Source organism: Gymnoscopelus braueri, assembly GCF_963280865.1.
Source record: "Gymnoscopelus braueri genome assembly, contig: SCAFFOLD_432, whole genome shotgun sequence".
NCBI lineage: Eukaryota > Metazoa > Chordata > Actinopteri > Myctophiformes > Myctophidae > Gymnoscopelus > Gymnoscopelus braueri.
Window position 1 is genome coordinate 32,151 of NW_027660388.1, and position 7,941 is coordinate 40,091.

Sequence of the window (7,941 nt, forward strand, 5' to 3'; positions counted from 1 at the left end):
TGACGGCCGTTTTCCAAATTGTGTTTAACACACAAAAATACAGTACATGCAATTATACATACAAGCTTAAGGAACAAGAGAAGTAACTTCTCATTATAAACCACATTGTTTCAGAGGACATATAGACACTAATAACAAATATAATATAAATACTGCATACATATAAATTCCACTAAAATAGTGATATTCTTGTCATCTGGACTTTACCAACCAAGTCTAGCGTTATTCAAGTTATTAACAACATTATGAACAAAATATCTATAAGCCACAGAGGGTTGCTCATGCATGCTGTGTTGCAAGTACTTATGTCTAGATATCTAAGTATGGCAAATAATAATCCTATACTATCCTAATTGATTGATTAGATGCTTATATTAACCACTTTAGCCCCATTTTATTCTTTAGTCATACGATTATGTCACACAAAAATAACTATCTACAAGCACACAAGGTATAGTGTCATTGTGATGTGGTTCGTCCTTGCAGATCTGCTATTTTTCTTTTCTGCCAATAATTACATGACAAGTGTCATGAATCGTTCCTGTTGCCCAGACATTGATCAAAGTCAAACATATTGCTTCAGTTATTGTCTTTCGGCATGGCGAGAGTAGGTTTTACCCCCTGTCCGTCCGTCCGTCCGTCCATCCATCTGTCTGCGAGCAGCTAATCTCCGGCACCGTTGGCCCGGTCGCTCCGAAACTGTGCAAACACACTCCCTGTGTTCAGAACCTCTGCCCCAAATCTTTCACATGGGCCTGTGATAGCACCACCAGTTATGTGATCAACACGGATCTGTCCGGATCTTTTCCATATTCCATCCTCATTGACTAAGGTTGGCTTTCAAAGTTTGCAGGATTGGTCCGTTTTGAACAAAATGCCTCAAATCATGAACACAGCTTGCGATATACGTGAAATTTCACACGCACTTTCCCACTAGACCGAGGAAGAAATGGCACCCTTTTCACATTGGCCTGTTATAGCGCCACCAGCAGGTCTAAATTAGTACCTCAGGGTGCACTTCACTGAGGAACCTGACTATCTGAGGATCAGTGAGTGCACCACAGGGAGCTCTCTCCTGTCCCAGCAGGATGCGTGCGACAGCAGGTGCTTGAGTAGGGACGATAATTATTGACAAACACCTTCGCCAGTAACAGACTGTGATTATGCAAAATGTAATAAGTCATTGGTTCTCAAACTTTTTCATGTCAAGGACCCCCAAAATGATATTGTATTTGGCCACGGACACCCAGCTCAACTATTTTGTTCCGGGGACCCCCCCAGAAGCAAAGATGCGAGATACAAATGTGTGCTTAAAAAATATATATATTCAAAGGTTTGCACAAATGTTCACGATATTTCTAAAAATAGCCAAAGCATAAAAGGTTAAAATTATTGTCATGTTATATTAACACATTTTGCTAGGGACCCCCTGGGACCCCCCACAAGGACCCCTGAGGGTCCCCGGACCCCACTTTGAGAGCCAATGGAATAAGTCCGAAATAGTTTTACTTTTATCACATGCTGCTAGCCCTGAGTAGTAAAAAAAAAAAGAACAATACAAATCATCATCATACCTACAGTACCTGCACTTTATCTTTATTTCTATCTCATCTATGATAAAGGTTCTGAATTACATCCAGTATTATTTTCATTTTTATTCTGTATTGTTAAGATGGGGAACACGTCCCAGCAACATTTCACTGCTTGTACCTGTACTAGATGTTCTGGCTGCTAAGCGGCTGTCAAATCTAAGTTTAAAGTGGTCTCCATACATCATTGGTTCTCAAAGAGGGGTCCTTGAGGGAGTTCCAGGGGGTCCCCAGCTAAATGATGGATAGTTAGGAACCAAATGGACCCTTGTGGGTCTGTAACTCTGAGAGTGTACAAATGGAACCAAATGGACCCTTACGGGTTCCATGCGTACACTCTCAAAGTTAAATTAACAACTGGGGTCCCAGAGAATTTTAATTAAATGGGGGTCCGTGGGTGTAATGCATATCAAATGGTCCTTTCTTGCCATTAAAATGTTTGAGAATCACTGTTATGATCCTAAAAATCTTCTCATATGGCGGTCCCTGGCATATGTTTTCAAATGGGGGTCCGCAGGCTAATTGCCCTTGTGCCCCTAAAAAAATGGCATGCCCTGAGGCCACAGTGGCCTTAATGCCCCAGCCAGTGGTGTGTTCTACCGTGTTACGCTATATACGTAGTGTGACCTGCAGAAACATTTCCTAGCCAAGCGTAACCATCCAGAAACCGTCCGAGGAAGCGTATCTGATACACAGGAGGAGGGGCTAGGGCGGGGGCAAGATTCTAAACTTCAGTTCAAATAGCCTTTTTCATGTGATAATGTGGCGTCTGAGGTGAAGGCTTATGTGTGTCTATTGTCTTGAGGGGATAATGGCCGCTGGCCATTGGAGTTTTGAAGTATTTCACACATTAACTACTTAACAACAGTGCGGTTATTTCATTAGTGACCATGCACGCGTGTGCATGTGGATGTGCACGTGCCGTGCGTGTGGGAGGGAATAATTATAGTGTGCCCTCTGAAAAAAACCTAGAACACACCACTGGCCCCAGCTGACTGAACCACTTTCTCCTCTGTCTATTTCTTGTCATCATGTAGACACCAGTGTCTTTTATTGAGATTTCCCATCTTTAAACCAATCCAGTGACTTTGATTGGTTCAGGGCTGAGCCCTATATATATATATAAAGTTATTATAAGAATATTGTCAGGTACACACATACAGCATCTTTTTCCACAGGTCAGTAGAATGTTAATTAATAAACTGGATTAATAATGTTGCCAAGTAAAGTTTTATTAAATGCTTCCACTGCTCAGTTTACAAGGTCATAAAGAGATGGTTTACAATACAGTAAGTTATGAATGAATCACTGTAACAGTCAAGGTGTTTTATCACGTTACAGTACAGCTGTTACAATATTACACACAGTGATATTATTGTATTAAACCTCCTCTACAGTGTGACAATATAATAAGATCAAAAAGTCATAGTAAAAGCAACAAAGCAAAAACAGTGCAAATAGAAAATATTTAAGAATATAATAAAACGTTATTGTGTGTGTCAATTAAATGAACGTGTGTGTGTGTGTGTGTGTGTGTGTGTGTGTGTGTGTGTGTGTGTGTGTGTGTGTGTGTGTGTGTGTGTGTGTGTGTGTGTGTTAATTAAATGAACATGTGTGTGTGTGAGAGAGAAAGAGAGCAAGAACACTAATTTACAATAGATTACACTTGGAAATCCTGTCTGTCTGTTTACAGTTCAGTACATTAGATGACTTATTTTCCTATCGATTAGTCACATTCCTAAGCCAATAATTTGATGACCAGCGGACCGGTAGGCAGCTGTTCCGGTAGGAGATACAAAGGAGACTATTTGTGTCTCCTTTGTGTCCATATATATCCATGAATTCAAGTCTCCATGGGGTGACTAATCCATAGGAGATTTAAAAAATTGGGTGAACTATCCCTTTAAGTTGATGTAAATGAGCTGCTGATGTAAATTAATTAGTAGCTGAATGTGATGCAAAGCATCTCTGAGATCAGACACTTACTTCACTGTTTACCAAACAGTGGGGGAGAGACTCGGGACCCATTTTTATGGGTCACGACTCACGAGTAAATACATAAGCTGTAAAGGTCATTACACACCGGCGATTATGCGAATATACGCAAAATTTGACTGCGGTCAGAATAAACTGATAAACTGATAAACTGCTCCGCGAAACTGATGTGGAAGCTTGCATTGACTTTATAAGGTTTTTTAAAAAAAAACGAATTATTCGCATTAAAAAAATCGCCCCCGGTGTGTGTGTATATATATATATATATATATATATATATGCATATATATATAATGTATTTATTCTTTAGTTTTTTTACCCCTTAATGTCATTGAAAAACATGTTCCAAAGTTTTTTTTCAACATTTTTGAAAATAATTCACGTAATACCTTTTAAACTTGTACAACATTGCGACAATAGCAGATCTACAATCTCGATGTGCATAACATGGCGTTGTGAGCTTGTAGATCTGCTATTTTCACTATAAACAAGTGCTTAAGTAGTTGATTCATAATGCTATTTGTCTGGGTCCCAGGGAGACATCACATTAGGTCTCAGCTGTAAAGGTCATTACACACGGGCGATTATGCAAATATACGCAACATTAAAATAAACTGATAACTGATAAACTGCTCCGCAAAACTGATGTGGAAGCTTGCATTGACTTTATAAGGTTTAAAAAAATATATATATATATTATTCGCATGAAAAAAATCACCCCGGTGTGTAAGGACCTTTATGCTTTATGAACCCCTGACTGAGACACATGAAGACCTTTCAACCTGTCGTGCTTATCTTGGTCATGTGGTTATAGCTGAACATCTTCACACATAGTCATGAATATTCATACCTTTTCAACACATTTCAAACATATTATTACAGAAATATCAACATGTTCAAAAATATCATCATGTACAAGCTCACGTCGTGTTGTGAGCTTGTAGATCGGCTATTTTATAAGGGCTTAAAAGGTTAACCCATTAAGACCGGGAAAGCATCTAACTTAAGCATTTAACTGTTTGTTTAAAGCAAACATTTTTAACTCAAATATTTGCTTCTGGGGTGTCTCTGGAACAACATATTTTGAGATGGGGGGGGGGGGGGTTGGTGGACAAATACATTTCATTTAGGGGTCCTTGACATGAAAAAAGTTTGAAAAAATCTAAAATAGCAGATACAAAAAATAGCAGATCTACAAGCTCATAGCGCGGCACTCGGTGCCGCGCTGTGAGCTTGTAGATCTGCTTTTTTTTTTAATAGCCAAATGAATGTTAAAATGACACGGATGCGTTCCCGGTCTTAAAGGGTTAAAGTTGTATGTTAAAAAGACAAAGTGTGTCCAACTCTGTTTGCTTCAACATGCTGACTGATCCACAATTCATCCACAGTGTAAATATGAACACTTAACCCTTTAAGACCTGAGGCCCGTTCTAAACATGTCTTCTAAAACTGTTTAACCCATTAAGACCTGAAGCCGATTCTACAAAATGTCCTGCTATAAATCCCAACAGTATTCTGAAAAACGTATGCCCCCCCCCCCCCCCCCCCCCCCAGAAGCAAGGATTTGAGTTACAAATGTTCACTTTAAAATGATATAAATATATTAATTTGCACACATGTTCTCAACTTTTCTAAAATAGCAGATCTACAAGCTCATAGGCACCGCTGCACAGCGCTATGAGCTTATAGATGGTTCTCAAACTGGCTTGTAGTGGCTCTCAAACTGGGGGTGGGGTCCCCCAGGGGGGTCCCCAAAGGATGTTGTATTCTATTGTATTCTAATAATAATAGATGAGGCGGGTCAAAGGATGTTGTATTCTATTGTATTCTAATAATAATAGATGAGGCGGGTCCCTTGCTAGTGAAGTGGTTCTCAAACATGTTCATGTCAAGGACCCCCACAGTGATATATAATTGGCCACAAATCTCCATCTAAAAATATTTCGTTCCAGGGACCCCCATACAGGGACCCCCATACAGGGACCCCCATAAGAGAAGATTTGTGTTAAAAAAGACTTAATGTTACAATTATTATTTTATAAATCTTTCAAAAACGTAAAAAAATTGCCGAATTACAAAATAGTTATATGCTATATTAACTACTTTTGATGGGGACCCCCTGGACCCCCCCCACCCCCATGAGAACCTCTTCACCAAATCTCCTTGCTGTAAATAGCTGATCTACAAGCTTGTGTTGTGACGCGTTGTGAGCTTGTAGATCTGCTATTTTGCACAGACGTTGAAGTTGTCAAATCTAAATGAATAACATGCTAAACCATCATAGTTGGTGGTTTGTATTAAAGTGGTTAATATGGATACAACAGTTTGTACTTCTGTACAATAAAATGTTTTTATCATTTTCACTACTAATTACTACTGTAGCAGAACACTGAGCTGCAGTTTCATCAATGAAGTGAAAACAAACATCATTTCTCACAGATTGAGGGCCTTGTATCTGAACAGACCACATTAGTCCATGTTCCAGGGTCAGAGGGGTGCCAGTAGGCTGCACAGTTATAGTCTTCACGGTTATCAGGATATCCACTGTACCAGTACCTGCACAATAAACAACAATGTATGTTAACATCCACTCAGTCACTCACATACAGTGACTTTGATAGAATTACAATATAAAAACATGTAAAATGTCTCACTGTGTTGTCAGTGGAGTTCCATCCACCCAGGAGGTCCATGTTCCTCCAGCCCGTTTCAGACCAATGTGTGAGTAAGTCCCCCCAGGCCACAATCCTCTGATGAATTCCTGATCATTTATACATGATTAAATCATCATTAATTTTAATCAATACATTCACTTCTGCACACACACACACACACACACACACACACACACACACACACACACACACACACACACACACACACACACACACACACACACACACACACTGTGGGAGCGGCCCAGCTCCCACCACGCTCACAGACTCTCAGAGTCTGTGAGTCACAGACTCTCTCTCTCTCTCTCTCTCTCTCTCTCTCTCTCTCTCTCTCTCTCTCTCTCTCTCTCTCTCTCTCGCTCTCCCTCTGTCTTACAGTCTCTCTCTCTCTCTCTCTCTCTCTCTCTCTCTCTGTCTCTCTCTCTCTCTCTCTGTCTCTGTCTCTGTCTCTGTCTCTGTCTCTGTCTCTGTCTCTGTCTCTGTCTTACAGTCTCTCTCTCTCTCTGTCTCTGTCTCTGTCTCTGTCTCTGTCTCTGTCTCTGTCTTACAGTCTCTCTCTCTCTCTCTCTCTCTCTCTCTCTCTCTCTCTCTCTCTCTCTCTGTCTCTGTCTCTCTCTCTCTCTCTCTCTCTCTCTCTCTCTGTCTTACGGTGTCTCTCTCTCTCTCTCTCTCTCTCTCTCTCTCTCTCTCTCTCTCTCTCTCTCTCTCTCTCTCTCTCTCTCTCTCTCTCTGTCCTACGGTCTATTTCTCTCTCTCTGTCTCTCTCTCTCTCTCTCTCTCTCTGTCCTAGGGTCTCTCTCTCTCTGTCTCACACACACACACACACACACACACACACACACACACACACACACACACACACACACACACACACACACACACACACACACACACACACACACACACACACACACACACACACACACACACACACACACACACACACACTAACCTGTTCTTCTCCACTGTTAATGGACACCAGATCAGCTCCTTGACTCAGACAGAAGTCTCTACTTTGATGCCATGTTTCATATGCAGTAGATCTGTAGTAACAGCTGCTTCCAAACTTCTTCCATCCACTGGAACACGACTTCTCTAAAAACATCAAACGGGAGACTTACCAGTGATGGACAGTAAAAGAGTAAATGTACTTGAGTATTATGCTAAACTACATATTCTGAGGATCCTGTACTTTACTTGAGTATTGAGTATTGGATTTTTTTATATACTTATTCATCTTACTTGAGTACATTTAGAAGACAAATATTTTATGATTACATTTCTAGGGTTAGGGTTCAAAGCATGTACTTTTGAATACTTAAGTATATTTTAAAGCAATGTTTTTTTTACTCACATTTTGACTGAGCCACTTTTACTTTTAGTGGAGTCAATGTGACCAGGAGTATCTGTACTCTTACATTTTCAATGTACTGATAATCAATTCTAACACATAGTTGTAATACTAATAATAGTCAGAGATGTAGTGGAGTGGAGGGTAAAACTATTCATTTATTATATCAATGGTGTTTTCTACACCACACATTTACTCAAGTACAAATGTATGTAATTTATACTTTACATTTTTTTAATACTTTACACTTCTACTCCACTTCATCTCAGAGGCAAATATTGTACTTTTTACTCCTCTACAATTATTTTACAGCTTCAGTTACTAGTTAGTT

The 7,941-nt window shown here is 39.9% G+C and overlaps 1 long non-coding RNA gene across 1 annotated transcript; it reads right to left on the bottom strand.

Moving 5' to 3' along the window:
* Positions 1–5,736: 5,736 nt before the first annotated feature.
* Positions 5,737–7,318, bottom strand: LOC308081604. Its single transcript, XR_013932876.1, has 3 exons — positions 7,212–7,318; positions 6,239–6,345; positions 5,737–6,140 (listed from the first exon to the last, which is right to left on the bottom strand). It is a non-coding gene; the product is annotated as an uncharacterized lncRNA (long non-coding RNA).
* Positions 7,319–7,941: the final 623 nt, after the last annotated feature.